At 38.8% G+C, this 16,505-nt stretch overlaps 1 long non-coding RNA gene across 7 annotated transcripts in view; it reads left to right on the top strand.

Moving 5' to 3' along the window:
- Positions 1-3: 3 nt before the first annotated feature.
- LOC308605206 overlaps positions 4-16,505 on the top strand; it is a 31,184-nt gene continuing 14,682 nt past the window's right edge. For 2 of the 7 annotated variants that reach the window (XR_014013641.1, XR_014013642.1), the window contains exons 1-6: positions 12-108; positions 9,076-9,288; positions 13,828-13,910; positions 14,586-14,704; positions 16,107-16,171; positions 16,264-16,414. This is a non-coding gene — a long non-coding RNA (uncharacterized lncRNA). Of the gene's footprint in view, positions 109-9,075; positions 9,289-13,827; positions 13,911-14,585; positions 14,705-16,106; positions 16,172-16,263; positions 16,415-16,505 lie in introns of all 7 variants that reach the window. The other 5 variants (XR_014013644.1, XR_014013646.1, XR_014013647.1 and 2 more) reach the window with 5 other exon arrangements.

Here is a 16,505-nt window from a genome sequence, read left to right as displayed (position 1 = left end):
TCCGGGTGAGGAAGGAAGAAGGGTGCGGGGCACCTGGAGGGAGCCGCGCGGGGCCGGAGCTCCCACGCCTGAAGTCCCGAGGGATCGGGGACCGAGGGCGCAGTAAGGGTGTGGACTGGAGGAGGGCGGGGGAGAGGGGACGCGGGTGTCCACTCTGTTCGTGATCAGCCCCGACCGCTTGTGCGGCGTTGGGAGATGGGCAGTGTACTTTGCTGGATGCATCGCCCTGTTCATCCAAAATCTCTTTGAGGTCGAGATTACGTTTTTCATAAGGGCAAACGAGGCCCAGGTGGAATGAGTGATTCGCGTGCAGTCATCCAGCTAGTGAGGCAAACGTGGAAGCCAAAGCTTTTGCCGGTTTGCTTTTATTTTTTTAAATTACTTATCGAAGGCCAGCTATGTTCAGGACCCTGGGCTGAGACTAAGAATACAGAAATGAACAGGCTCGTGTCGTTCCTGGGCTCCAGCAGTAGAGGAACTCTTGGGGTGGGCAGGGTGACAACTAAGTAAGTATGATAATCAGTGACCTTTGAGGGCTTTTACTATGTAGTAACACAATTCCAAGTGCTGTACGTGAACTGTCTCCTTTAACCCTTTGAATAATCTTATGAAGTGAGTTCTACACTTACCTCAGTTTTACAGGCGCTGAAAGCAAGATATAAAAGAGTTTAAATAGATATGCCCAAGGACACATTATCTATTATAGTTACAGTCATACGCTATACTCTGTTGCCTTCCAAATGTGATGTGGTAAAACGGACTCACGCGTTGTCACCATGTACTGGAGCTAATTTAAGGAATCCTTGGGCTGACAGTCAAAGTATAAGAGTGAATTAGGAGAGAATATGAAAGACATTGCTGGTAGATTTGCTTGTGCAAAAGCTCAAGTGGGAAAGAAGGCCTGTGTGGCTAAATTTCAGTGAGTAAGGTAGAGAGGAGTGTGAGATGAGGCTTAGGAGATGGAGGCAGATTTATCGTGGAGGCCTTTGTGTGCCAGATTAAGGATGAGGCTTTATCTTTAAAAAGACATGGAAGGATGTTAAGGAGGGAGGTCATAAGGTTGTATGTGTTATGCAGTGCATGACAGTGGATGCTGTCATGGATTCCACAACCTTGAACTTCTGCGATAATCCACATTTTGAGTATTGTGCACTGCTGTCCTCATGTGTTTCCTTCTCGCTCTTCAGAATATCCATGTTTACCTTGAGATTTGAGATCGAGTGTTTCATTTGCATCCTTTTCCTTTCACTCAGTTCTACCTAAGGAGAAATTTTAAAACTGCATCTCTATTTATTTTTTTAATTTAATTTTTATTTTATTTTGAGGTATAGTTGATTTACAGTGTTGTGTTAGTATCAGGTGTACAGCAAAGTGGTTCAGTTATACAGACACATATATCCATTCTAAAAGTGCATCTTTTTTTTTAAGTTTACTTTTTTTTTTAAAGTTCACTTTTTTTTTTTTTTGATTTATGGCTGTGTTGGGTCTTCGTTTCTGTGCGAGGGCTTTCTCTAGTTGTGGCAAGTGGGGGCCACCCTTCATCGCGGTGCGCGGGCCTCTCACTATCGCGGCCTCTCTTGTTGCGGAGCACAGGCTCCAGACGCGCAGGCTCAGTAGTTGTGGCTCAGGGGCCCGGTTGCTCCGCGGCATGTGGGATCTTCCCAGGCAGGGCTCGAACCCATGTCCCCTGCATTGGCAGGCAGATTCTCAACCACTGTGCCACCAGGGAAGCCCAAAAACTGCATCTTTTTTAAAAAGTTTTTTTTTAATGTTTGTTGATTGCTCACAGTTCAGTCATTAAATATTTGTTGAGCATTGGCTTGATACTAGATTCTGGAGCTAAAGAGAAGAAAAAGCCATTTCCCTGTACGTGAGATGCTTTTGTTTTCCTGGGGCAATAGACGCATAAACAGGTATTTAAAATGCACTGTGGTCAATGCTTAATAGAGAAAGGAGCTGGATCAGGTTGGGAACAGGGAAGGACGGCACTTGAGGAAGAGGAAACGTGGAAAGGTGAGGATTTGCAGAAGGGCACGTTTGAAGACTGTTTCCATGGGGCTGGAGTTCTGGGTTAGTAGGTGGACCAAGATGATATGAGACTGGAGGGATTGGTCGGAGCTGACGGGAAGGGCCCTTGGATGGTGTGCTGAGGTTTGGGGCTTTTTCTTACAGGGAACAGGGGATGATGGAGGCCTTGTCATAAACACTTGACATTAAAAAAAAAATTATTGTGGTGGCAGCATGAGGGATATATGCAGTCAGGAGAAACCAGACACCAGAATACCACCTAGAGCATTGCAGTAGTTCAAGGCAGAGACGGTAAAGGTATAAATGAAGGTGGCACAGCATCTTGGAAAGACTTTGAGAAGCAGCGAAAAGGAGGGATGACCCTGAGAAACATAGACTGCAAGGGGCAGCCAGAGGGAGGGCGGCCTGCCACGGAGACAAAACAAATGGTCAGAGAGGCAGAAGGAAAAGCAAACTTCTGTCTTAGAATCCAAAGGGGAAGAAAGTGCTGAGGCGTTGAAAGCAGTTCAAAAGAGAGGTTAGAAAGTGGTTTTAAAATAGCTTAAAAAAATCATGAAGTCTTAAAAATGGGCCTTTGTGACCAATGTGAAGGCAAGCAAGGAGAAAAATCACCTCATTTTGAGCAGCTCACACATTGTTATATCATCAATTAATACAAGACAGTGTTGAGTATGCTAAAGTAATTTGAAGAATTAGATTTGATTCTAGAATGGTTTGATATCATTGCTTAAGCTTTGTGTATGTTATATAGTTTGGAGGATACAATAATAATAGTTAACATCTGTTATGTGTCAGGCCCTGTTCTTAGTTCTTTACGTATGTCATTTCAGTTAATCCTCAATTACTCTATGATGTAGGTCCTACTATACCCACATTTTAAATAATAAGCCTTGTTATGTGCCTTGTATGAGAACAAGTACCCCATTTTACTTTACTTTTTGTTGTCTTTCTTGACTTACTCTTAGGCCTCTCTGGCAGAAATACTTGTTGAAAGTGTGTTGTTGAATGTAGAAAAAAACTCCCATCTAGACTGCAGGCCGGTGATGAAACATGGTTGAGAAGCATGTGAATGAGCACAGCCAAACAAGAGCTGAGCTGGTTATTAGGAGACGTAAGAGCGTGCCGAGTTGAAAGATCCCCATGACTTTGGTTGAATCCTCTTCCCTCCAAAAGAAGAGAAAGGGTGGAGTCGAGCAGATGCTGCACTTCGAGAAGAGGTAGTTGAGTGAGGAAGTTAAGAATCAGCAGTAACTGTCGGCAGCGAGAGGTCGCGTCGACATTTTCTTGCCCCGTGAGTCAGCGAAAGTGGGAGAAAGAGTAGATTCCACCGGACAAGCGTTTGAGGAAAGTGGCATCATTTTTGAGAAACCTAGGTTTTAGCCAGGGCTGAGATGTGCAAAGATCTTGTAGCAAAGTAAAAAATACCGGGGGGCTTCCCCCCTGGTGGCGCAGTGGTTGAGAGTCCGCCTGCCGACACAGGGGACACGGGTTCGTGCCCCGGTCCGGGAGGATCCCACATGCCGCGGAGCGGCTGGGCCCGTGAGCCATGGCCGCTGAGCCTGCGCGTCCGGAGCCTGCGCTCCGCAACGGGAGAGGCCACAACAGTGAGAGGCCCGCGTACCGCAAGAAAAAAAAAAAAATACCGGGAAGTTTGGTTGCATGTTCCAAGGGACACAGTGGCAGGGGTTTGTGAGGGAAGACGAGTGATTTCAGGGGGTTCGGGGCCTGAGCAGGTAACAGTAGCAGCGGAGTACATGGGGCAGAGAAGTTAATTCTCTCCTTTTTGCCCCCGTGCAACCTCTACGCCCTTTACCATAACCTCTAGCACTCAGTTGTGTTGATCTGTGGCCACATCTATCTGTTTCTCTCCCACAAGCTCCTACAGCCAGGGGCGATGTCTTACACATTATTGTATCTGCACCTTGCACATAGAAAGCACCCAGTAAATGTTTATTAAATGAAAAGTGGGGGAAAAATGGATGAATGGATACTTGTGCCTAATAGGTAAGACTGACAATATGGTTGGGAAATAGGCTGGAGGTAGATATGGGCGATCCAAGATAACTTATTTGGAGAAGTTTCCAGAAGCACCCTCCTGGGCCTGGAGCCCAACCTGAAAGCTCAGGACTGAACGCCAAGGCCCTAAATCCTTGTCTGGTTACAGTTATGCCCTTTCCCCTGGGGCTAGACTCAACAAAAACTGGCATCCCACCACAAAGTCTACAATTCTGACATCCTCGAACATCAGGAGTGTGTGTGTGTGTGTGTGATGTGCCCAGCCTTCCTCTCCCCCGCCAGCTACCAATTCTGGCCCACTTGGCCTCTCTCCCTCCCAGCCTCTGTGGCACTTCTTCTCAGCCAGATGGATTCTGTAGAGCTTTGAAATCAGAATGGGGGGATTTGGAGAGGGGCTGGCGGCAAGGGTAGGTAGTGATGGTTTTCCCTCGGCGTTCAGGGTGGAAGAATGAGAGATACGGGAGGGAAAGTAATTCAGTTGGTGTGGGAAGCTTGTAAGACATACTCTCTTCAAAGTACCTAAAACTTAGAATGTTGTATTAAGTGTAAATTTCAGAAATTGCTCCCCTACAAAGTTTGGCAAGGGCGTACACATCTCAACTAGGAAGAAAGTTACTGTGTTTCAGAGGACCTGAAAAGAATCTACAGATTATAAAGAGTACATCCAGATCCTCTTTAAACTATCTAAATTCTTACAGTGTTGGGAAAGGTTCAATGTGCTTAATTTAAGATAAATCCTCTTTACACATTTTTCTTTGCAAGTCCCTTTATAAGTGTTAAGAGATGGAGGAATCCATTACATCAAGTTTATTTGACAGACGCTTCTCTTTAACCCTAAGAGATGTTTCATATTCCTTCTGAAGTACTTTGCTGACTCTGATTTCAGTTGGAGCTGCTTTTAAAAGAGTGTCCTCTGATTATGAAAAGCTGGGTTTTGATAGTACTTACTAAAGTTGACTCTTTTGAATCCAGGAGTTTTGTTTTACTGTTTTACATCTGCAGTGCATCAGACACAGCTGAGGTTAGCGTTCCATTTTTCCATGCTTTCATAGCCCTGTTTCAGGTTTGTGTTTTTAGGAAGCGGTTTATATTTTCAGCATAGTCTTTATTCATTTGCCTGTGGAGCATGCATCTTGTAGATTATATGCAATGAATTTTAAATTCTAGACCTGTTTCTTTTACCCTTCATTTGCCAGCCCACATGTAGGAGCATAGAATCATTTTAATATTAACTAAAAAATTTAATTCAGAAAGCGTTTCTGCCAAAAACATTGTACAGTGCCTTACAAAGCCTAATATATTATGCCCATATGCTTGATGTTTTCTATTTGGATGCTGTTTTCGAATACTAGTGTCAGTGTTCCCTCCACTGGCATGAATAATTGAGAAGGGAAGTTTTTGTATTTTTGAAAATTCAAAAATTTATTCCTTGAAGACAAAGACTTGAGAGAAAATTTGCCTATATTCAAAGCACACTAGAAGGTTATCTCAAAAGCAATTTACATTAATCTTATTTGGAATCAGAAAGCTGAAAAAGACAGCCTAAGTCACTCTGATTGTATGACTGGTTTATTTCACTGTTTTTCTTTCTAGAAGCAATGCATGCTCACTGCAGAAAATTAGAAAACAACAAAAGGCAAAAAGAAGGGAATGGAGAGCAGAGATAACCACTGTGAATGCACCAGATCTGAGACATTCTTTTATATGACAGAATATATCTATTTATCATTCTGAAGAAAATAGAGTGACTCCATTTTCTAAGTGAGCTGGGAAGTTTTCTCTTGGCTTTTTTCATGACCATGTTATTACTTAATAAAGTATGTCATTCTGAAGCCTTAGAAAACACCCTTCCTTTACTTCTTCAAGAGTGGTGAATTACACGTAGGCTATTTACTCAACATTTTTCATTCTGTCAGCATGGTTGGATGCCAAATGGCTGTTCTAATTTTTGAAGGTATGTTTTTTTGGTACTTGGCCAGGGAAATCATAACTCTTAAAATGCTCCATAACCCTAACCATACAATTGGATTTATGGATAGATATTATGTTCCATGTTTTGTTGTTTTCTCACTGTTTTAGTGTCTGGGATTGATGCCAAAGGCTATTCAGCCTCACTCCATTTATTAAATTAGAGTGTACAACTAAGTTTACACAATGGAGTTTAGATGGGAAAAAAAGACCGTGTTTATCATTCTACTTAGGTATCTGTACATCAGCGAGAAAGGAAAGTATTATTTCTAAAATATCTCAGTGAAATCTCCTGAGAAATAGGGTATCATAGTTAACGGAAGTAATTACCCGACGCCTGAGCCACAGGAACTCCTTGCCTTATTCCAAAACATCTTCTCTACTGCTGCCAAGGATGTTTTGTCCCCTAAAACTCAAATCTGTGACTTCCCTCCTTAAACCCCTTCCCTTGCTCCTGGTTCCTGCCCTTCAGGATTAATTCCAGACTCTGTCCAATGGCAAACAGGGCGTCAGTGATCTGACTCTCAACCTTATGCTTAAATCCTTTACACTAGTCATATTAAATTACTTGGAATTCTCTGAAAATGTCACTGCTTTCATGCCCCTGCACTTTTATTCCTGTTTCCCCCTCTTTGTGGAATGCTCTAGTGCACTGTCTCAGCTCAGCATCACTTCCTCTGTGACGTCTTGCCTGACTTGCTCTGCGCTCCCCCTTTCTGGGAGAGGGGACCCTTTGTGCCCCTCACATATACATACTTGTTTCACTGCATCTGTAACACGTTGTTGCACTTGTTTGCACATGTGCCTCTCCTTGTCTTTTTCAAAGCTTTTTAGTCTGCAAACCCCATTCACCATCTTTTGGGAGCTGATCCTTTTGAAGTTTTCATCTTTCTTTAGGAACATTGTAACAGCCTTTCAGCTTGCCTGCCCCCCTCCACTCTCCATGCCATCTCCAGAGTACTATAAGCTCAGTAAATGATGGCTGGTGTTTCAAAGGTCTGATGGGGACTGGGTGGATTTAGCCTCAGGGCACTATTAACATGGGTGTAATTTATTTCCTATATCAAGATTGCCTTGACCCTAGCGCCAGGGTCTGTGAGAAACTAGGCGAGGTATCAGGTGCAGACAGCCAGAACTTGCATGGGTTGGGCGTTCAGGGGTGTGTTACTGGGGCTTCCTTGGGGTCCTGGCTCAGAGTGGTAATGAAGTCAAAAGACACTGTCCAGTGACCACAAGTAGTAGCAGAATTCTCTGTTTGGAGCTGAGAGAGACGTACAGTATGGGAAATACATAGAGCAACAGGAATCAGTCTTTTCAAAATATATTCCCTGAGAATCTGAAATTTCAAAATACTGTAGTTTGTGTGTGATTACTTGGAATACAAAGTAATTCCTTTGCCACTGTATTTATTAAAGGATTGTTTTGAGACATTTTCTAAAAGAAAACAGTGATTCAGAATGTATAAATTCGTATTTCTGCCAACAATTAAAATTGATCTGATGGGTTAGAAGTGATGGCTCATTCATTGTCAGTTTAGTTTGTGTCTTCCTGATTGCTAGTAAGATTAAGCAACTTTTCATGTTTATTTATCATTTAGATTTGCTTTTCTGGAAATGCTTGTTCACACAGTCTTTGCTCATTTTTCTACCGAGTTTTTCTTCTTCCTATAAATTTGTAGGTGCTTGTTATATACTATAGATATTAACCTTTGTCTTACGCATTACAAATATTTCCCACAATCTGTTGTAATATTTTTCTTTTGTTTATGGTATCTTTGACCTAAACATTTTGAATAAGTGTCTCTTTTCCTTTACAACTCTCTGCTTTACTGTTTCAGTTGAAAATGTTTCCCTGACTCCTAGTGTATAAAGTTATTCTCAAATTTTATTCTAAAATAGTTTTTCACATTTTGCTTTTAATTCATATGGAATTTAGTTTTGAATATGGATTAAGGTAGGAGTCTGATTTTATTTTCCTTTAGAGGCTATGTTAAAATCTTGCTTGTACTAAGATACATTTTGAGACTCTCCATTCTAATGATCTAATTATTTTTCCAAATAACCAAATTAGGTAACATTCATTGGGCATATCTGTGCCAAATACTGTCCTAAGCACTTTACATATTTCAGCTCATTTAATTCTGGCAGTAACATTGTAGGTCAATTTTATTATTCCATATGAACTTTAAAATGCTTTTATCAAATAAAAAGAAACCATCGGAATTATGATTAGAATTACATTAGATTTGTACAGTAATTTTGGGGAAATTAACATGTTTTGTATCCTTCAATAATATTTTGTAAATTTTATCATATGTCTTAAACCTGTCTTGTCAAATTTAGCCTTAAGTATTCTGTACTTTTATCACTATTAGAAATGGAATATATGTTTTTTTCATTTTCACTTCTCTCTGGCTATTCCTATAAGTATTCTTACTGATGCAGTAAGGATAGTGTGTCTATTATTCAGCTTAGGGTAAATTATGCTGCAGTGGCAAACTGAATTCTTGGTAGTATAGAACAACAGATAATTTTCTGCTCACGCTACGTGTCCACCACAAGCTGGCAGCATCTCCTTCACATCATCTTCACCCTGGGACCCAGGCTAATGGAGTAACTGCTGTCAGGCACATTGCAGCCTTGGGGTAGAGAGAAAGGAATCAAGGTACAGCGTCTTCTGGCTCATAAAGCTTCTACAAAGAAGTGCCCCATGTCACACCCCTCCCCCCCCCTTACATTTTTTAAGCCAAAGCAAAGCACAAGCCCGAATCTGACACTGAAGTGTCAAGGATGCATAATCCTCCCACAGGGAAGGGCCCTTCAAGTCACAATACCAAGCCTGACGTCAGTGGGATGGAGATGAGTAATACTCCAACGTGAAGGGCAGCAAATGTTCTGATCAGTAACACAGTGTATCACAGTGTTTGGTTTTTACATTGGCAAGATTGAGAAATCCTAGAAAGTGATACTTAGGTGATAGATATCACTGTTCAACAATATCCAGTCCCTGTCTCCTTCCCAGTTGGTAAGATTATACTTCCTTGTCTCTTAAAATTATACACAGCCATCTGACTGATCCTGGCCAGTGAAAATATGAGTGGAACTGATGTGTTTCACTTTGCCTGGAAGCACTGAGGAGCTGGAGACTGATTCCCCACGTTATCTTCCCTGCCATGTTGGTTGTGGAAGTATGTGTTGATGCGGAAGTACCAAAAGACCTATGCAGCTAGAATGCTGGGCCATCGTATAGAAGACAGATGCCTTGCGTGCCACCCAGGTGAAGAGCTTATGATTTTAAGTTCTGAGATTTAAGGGATTTTATTTGTTTTTTGGTTTGTTTGTTTGTTTTACTGCAACATAGCCTATCCTATCCTGACTAATACAACATACCTATTTTACATATTTTAACAAAAAACGTGTGTGTGTGTGTGTGTGTGTGTGTGTGTATTCATTGATCCATATTGTTATGTAGGACAGAGTTCTTTAAGGATCGGTCCAGTGATTTGGATGCCATAATATGGCATAAACCACATTCATAGGGCATCCTATACAGTTTCCAGTTTGGATTTCTCTACCATGGATCAAGAACTTTAAAATACTTGTAGGAAAATAGAAATACAGAATCTTACAACTTCCCCTTAATCTTTTATAATTGTCACACCCAAACCAACAGCATTTTTTGTAACTTTGTTTAATCTTTCTAAAGCAGACAACTTAGTTTTCATAAAAACAGTTCATTCTTTTCACATTATTGTTTATTGGATTCAGTAATATTTCTTTAAATTACTTATTTATAATAATAGTACAACTGTCGTAAAAATGTTTAGGAGCAAGCACAACTGGATATTAGTAAGTGTACAGTCAACTGGTGAAAGTGGGATAAATGGTTATTTCACAAGGTGAGAACATTTATCTTGCTGTAGCTAATAATCTGTAGGTTTTACAGATGAAATTGAGAGCCTCCTAAGTCCCAAGGGTCATTTAAAGAGAAGTGAATTAAGAGAGCTTCTGTACTCTTTGTACTATATTTATATGCGTGCAGGTACTAATTTGTATATGTATGTGTCTCTGTTTTATTTATCTTGTGTCCAGCCACATTACTCAATTATCTTATTAATTCTAGTATGCTTTTTTCTTTGTTTGTTTGGCCATGCCCCGTGGCATGTGAGATCTTAGTTCCCCAATCAGAAATCGAACCCACGACCCCTGCATTGGAGGTGGGGAGGAGTCTTAACCACTGGACCACCAGGGAAGTCCCTTTATTTTTTTCTTTTTTAAAAATTTTTTGTAGTATGCTCTTTTAAAAAAATTTTTTTAATTTATTTTTTTATACAGCAGGTTCTTATTAGTTAACTATTTTATACATATTAGTGTATACATGTCAATCCCAGTTTCCCAATTCATCCCACCCCACCAACCCTACCCGCCGCTTTCCCCCCTTGGTGTCCATACGTTTGTTCTCTATATCTGTGTCTCTATTTCTACCTTGCAAACCGGTTCATCTGTACAATTTTTCTAGATTCCCCATATATGTGTTAATATATGATACTTGTTTTTCTCTTTCTGACTGACTTCACTCTGTATGACAGTCTCTAGGTCCATCCACATCTCTGCAAATGACCTAACTTCGTTCCTTTTTATGGCTGAGTAATATTCCACTGTATATATGTACCACATCTTCTTTATCCATTCATCTGTCGATGGGCATTTAGGTTGTTTCCATGGCCTGGCTACTGTAAATAGTGCTGCAGTGAACATTGGGGTGCATGTGTCTTTTTGAATTATGGTTTTCTCTGGGTATATGCCCAGTAGTGGAATTGCTGGGTCATATGGTAATTCTATTTTTAGTTTCCTAAGGAACCTCCATACTGTTCACCATAGTGGCTGTATCAATTTACATTCCCACCAACAGTGCAAGAAGGCTCCCTTTTCTCCACACCCTCTCCAGCATTTGTTGTTTGTAGATTTTCTGATGATACCCATTCTAATGTAGTATGCTCTTTTTAAAAGCATTATCTTGCAGTCTCTAAATAGGTTATCAGCAAAAGATAATTTAATCTCTTTTTCAAATTTATGTTATTTCCTTTTCTTACTGCCCTTGTTACAACCTCCAAAACGATGTTGAGTAAATAATGGTGATAGCAGGTATTAAGATTCAGGTCCGTCTAACTGAATTTTGGTCAAAAGAATGTGGGTGGAAAAGATTTACCACACTTCCAGTCCTACCTCAGCCTGCCATGTGGTTCTCCACTCTGTCTTCCCTTCTCTGCCATTCAGATGCAAAGGACTTCGTGGAGAACCCTGAGGTCCTCTAAGATGGCAGAGCTACTGATGGAAATATCCTGGGTCTCTGAATAACTGTCTGTAGGAGAGCTGCATTGCTGACCCACATTGGATTATGATGTGATGAGAAATCATTTATTATGTGAAGCCACTGAGGTCTGGGGCTATTTGTAAGATAAGCAAGCCTATGCTAGTAGTACATCTTCTCATAAGATTTTAGGTAGAGTTTATATTTGAGATGACTGCTCACCTTTTTCAGATGGCTTTTAATCATCTATTTATATAAACATTTTCTCCATTAATTTGTTGGTACAATGAATTATGTTGACAGATTTCTTAATATTGAACCTTTCTACTTCCTTCTTTAGAAGTAACTTGTCTATCTTTGGCACTTTGCTCTTTCATTTAAAGTTGAGTTAGTTAAAGAGGTTATTTGGATTTTTATTGAATCTTTAGAGTTTGGGGAAGATTGACAACTTTAATGGAAAAGATGGAACTTCTCCATTCATACAGTATATTCTTCATTAGGTGTTTTTACATATATTTCCATAAGTTTTTATAGCATTCAACATGAAGTTTCCTAAATATTTGTGCTAGGTTTATTCCTAGATATCTTATTTTCTGTGCTATTGTAAATGGTATCCTTTTAAAGTTAAAATTTACAGCTATTTTGCTGGTATATAGAAATGCAAAGAAATGCAATTAACTTTTGCCTTTGACCCTATATCTAGCAACCTTGATAAATTTTCTTATTTCTTATAAGAAATAAGATTCTTTGAGTTTTCTACATAGGCAATCATTTAACTTGTAAATAATGATAACTTGGTTTCTTCCTCTCCAATCCTTATACCCCTTTGTTATTTTTCTTGATGCTCTGCAGTGACTAGAACTCCAGCACAGAGTTGTCAGGAATGGTAATAGCTTATCTCCTCGTCTTAGTCCTTATTTTTAAAGGAAATGCTTTTAACGTTTTTACTGTGGAGTATTATATTTGCTGGAGCTGTTTTTGCAGATATCCTTTGTTAGGTAGGCTAAGGATGTTCTATTCCTTTTTGGCTATGAGTTTTCCATTTGTTTCTATTATAAATGCCTTGTAAAATTTTTTTGAATGCTTTTTTAATCTCTTTTGAAATGACCTTGTTGTTCTCCTCTTTTAATCTGTTAGTATGGTAAATTACATTAATAAATTCTCTAATGGTGCAACAATTTTCCATCCTCGGAATAAACCCAACTGATCATTATTTTCTTACATATATAGTTGCTAATGTTTTGTTTAAGATTTTTGCATCCATGATCAAGAATGAAGTTGGACTGTAACTTTTTTCTTGTCTGGTCTTTGTATAAAGTTATACTAGACTCATAAAATTAGTTAGGAGATGTTCCTCCTTTTATATTCTCTGAAGGAGTTTAAGATTGGAATTATCCATTCCTCGAATCTTGGTAAGTCTGCCTATAAAACTGCCTGGCCCTGGTGTGGGAAAAACTTCCTCTGTGTGAAAAATTTTAACTATTGATAAAATTTTATGAATGATTATAAGCTAGGTGGTAATCAAATTACTTAACCAATTAGGATAGTTGCACTAATCAATCAGAAATGACCCTGGCCCTGAGCAAACTGTATGATCATACAGTTGCATATAAGCTAAGTATCAGCCCTTATATTTTAAATTTCAGATTTACAATTTCTTCTTAAGTCAGTTTTGTAAGTTTATGTTGCCAGGAATTTCTCCATTTTATTTAAGTTTTAAGATTTATTGCTAAATTGCTTGTAATGTTTTATCTGTGTAATTTCTGTTATATTTTTGACTTCCTTTTCCATTCTTAAAATTGTACCTGCTTTTTCTCTTTCTTCATTAATTTGCTAAAGGTTTGTCAGTTTTATTAAAATTTTTTCAATGAGCCAACATTTTGCTTTGTTGATCCTTTCTATTGAATGTGTTTTCTGTTTTGTTAATTTTTGCTCTTATTTTTAATTATTTCCTTTATTCAACTCTATTTAGATTTGGGGGGTTCTTTTTGTAATTTCAACTTTTTTATTAATGTAAGTATTATAAAGCTATTCACCTCCTCCATCTACCACTTGGCCTGTATCTCACAAGCTTTCCTATATAATCATTATTGTTGGTTCTAAGTATTTTCTAATTTCCCTTTGCTTTCTCTTTTGTCCCATGAACAATTTAGATTTGAGCTTTTAAATTTCCAAGTCTTTTTGTTTTTGTTATTAATTGTGTAATGGTCAGAGACTGTGGTCTATGAGATAGTGATTCTTTGACATTTGTTGAGATTTTCTCTGTGGGCTAGTATATTGTCAGTTTTTATAATTGTTCCTGTGAACAGAAGTGTATTCTCTAGTTACTGGGTACAGGCATCTGCATATGTTCATTAGACCTGGTTTGTTTATAGTGATGGTCAAATCATTCATATTCTTACTGATATTTTTATCTTGTCAACTTGTGACAAAGACTTGTTAAATTCTACCTCAGTAATGGTGTATTTGTCCGTTTCTTTTTCTTGTTTTGTCATTTTTTGTTAGATATTTTTTGAAGCTATGCTATTAGAAGTATGCAAGTGTAGAATTGTTTCCATCTCCCTAATGAATTGGACCTTCCTCAATAGGTAATGAACCTCTATCTCTAGTATTGCTTTTTACCTTAAGGTATTTTTTACTTATCTGATAATATATTCACACAAGTTTCCTTTTGGTCAGTATTTATTAAATGTCTTTCTATCTTTTTACTTTCAACTCATTTATGAACTTATTTGTTTTATGTCTCTCTCATAAACAACATGTAGCAAGATTTTGCTTTTTATCCAATCTGATAAAAAATTTTGTCCACTTACCCTTATTCTTATTTTAATATATTTGGATTCCATTTCTACCATATTTTATGAATTCTGTTCTACTTTTTCTATATTCTTTTTTTATCTCCTTGAATTTTTTTTTGATTAAGTTTCATGTTTTATTTTTCTCTTATCTGTTTTCTCTTAATCTGTTTTTTCCCTTTATTTGTTTAGCACTTATACCTTTGTTTTTTTTATATTTTATGGGATGTCCTAGACTTTTTATATACATATGTGTATGTGTAATTTAGTAAAGTGTATAACTAATCAAATGTGTAATTTAATGTCTTAAGTTAGTCAGTGTTTTACCCTCTTGAGCAAAGTACAGACGTTTGAATGCCTTATTTCTATTATCTCCTTCCTACTTATATGCCATTTTTTACTAGCATTTTGATTCTATATTATTTCTTAACCCCATAATTAAGACATTATTATTGTTATTTAACACAGCCAGTGATTGTTTAGATTTACCCATGTATTCATCATTTTCTTTGCTATTTTGGATCTCTGACCTTCTTTCTGGGATGAGTTTTCTTCATCCTGACGTACATCCTATAGAGATTTCTCTGGTGAGTGATAGTAAACTCTCATTTTGTAAATAAATGTTTTTATTTTGCTCTCATTCTTTTTTTTAATAAATGTATTTATTTATTTATGCTTGCATTGGGTCTTTTTTTTTTTTAGTTTATTTTTGGCTGCATTGGGTCTTGGTTGCTGTACGCGGGCTTTCTCTAGTTGTGTTGAGCGGGGGCTGCTCTTCGTTGCAGTGCGTGGGCTTCTCATTGCAGTGTCTTCTCTTGTTGCGGAGCACAGGCTCTAGGTGCGCGGGCTTCAGTAGTTGTGGCTCACGGGCTCTGGAGTGCAGGCTCAGTAGCTGTGGCACACGGGCTTAGTTGCTCCGCGGCATGTGGGATCTTCCCGGACCAGGGCTCGAACCCGTGTCCCCTGCACTGGCAGGCAGGTTCTTAACCACTGCACCACCAGGGAAGCCCTGCTCTCATTCTTGAAAGGTAGTTTTGCTGGGTATAGAAATTTAGGTTGTCAGTTATTTTCACTCTGCATTGAAGATATTATTCCACTACTTTCTGGAATCCATGTTGCTTTTGATAAGTATGCCCAAAGTCTGTTATTCCTCTGTGAATAGTCTGTATTTCTCTCTCTAACTGCTTTTAAGATTTTCCCTTTGTCTGCATTTGACCACAATGTGTCTTGGTGTGGTGTGAATGCCTTTTTATATATCCTGCCTGAAATTTGTTAGGCATATTTCTATACTAAAACAGGGGAGACACTCAAAAAAAGTCACATTTACCCTTGCCTATCTTTCCCCCCACTGCCACCACCTCCTTTGAACACAGTTATGAGATCTGGAGCTGTGAGAACCATCTTCAGATCATGAGGTTACAAACACAAGAATGGAGAAATTGAAGAGAAAGAATCCATGTCCTTGATAACCTCACTGAGCACTGAATTGCCTACCTCTAGGCTTCATGCTATAGTAGGAAAATAATTGCCTTTTTACTTAATATATACTCTTTAGTCAGGTATTCTGTTACATTCAAAATTAATCTTAAAACATGATCCTTTATTTCTCCTGTGAAGTGCAACAAACATTGTAACAGAATAAGTGCTCAGTAACATTTTTCAAATGACTACTGATCATTTTGTATCATGTACGTGGAGAAATCTGTGTTTTATCTTGGAAAATTTCTGAAAATATTGATAAATTTGATTATATTTAAGAATTTTTCATGAAAAACCTATAGGTGACCTACAGATCAATTTTTTAAAAAAGACAAACTAATATCAAATACCTGCTAAAGTACCAGTCAGTGTTTCTTCTACTACACCATAGTTTGTCAGACTTAGCTGGAGTTTTAGGAACCAGAAATGCAGTCTAAGACATGTGAAATACATGACTCCTGTGTCATTAGGTTTGGTCTGTACTCATTGAGACAAATCATTCATTCTTAGGGAGGAAGAGGCAAAACAGATGAAAATCCAGATTAATCAGAAGATCTGGCTTGAGGGAGTTGCAGGTGTAAGTGGGGATGAGGAGGAAGGAGAGAGTGAGATAGAGAATGAGAGATAGATCATTTACCCCTTTACTCTTCTTCTCTCTCCCAATCAGCTCAGCTGTCTTTTAGAAAGTAGACATGTCTTTTGAGAAGGAGCAACCTGCAAGTGAGCTGGAAGCAGAGATGCCATTGATTGACCTGTGGAAAGTTCTCCTGTTCATCCACTGCTAACTGCATTCTGGGAATACCGACTGCATTATTCAGGTGTGGTTTCCTGAGACAGAACGTGATTGTGTACTGCAGTAGGACACCTAGTGCCCGCGCTCCAGGGAAGCTCTGAAAGCATTTATTAACC

The sequence above is a fragment of the Mesoplodon bidens genome (genome assembly GCF_964165515.1).
Source record: "Mesoplodon bidens genome assembly, chromosome: 17".
NCBI classification, from domain to species: Eukaryota; Metazoa; Chordata; class Mammalia; order Artiodactyla; family Ziphiidae; genus Mesoplodon; species Mesoplodon bidens.
The sequence above is the reverse complement of the archived record's forward strand: the minus strand, read 5'-3'. Positions and strand labels throughout refer to the sequence as shown.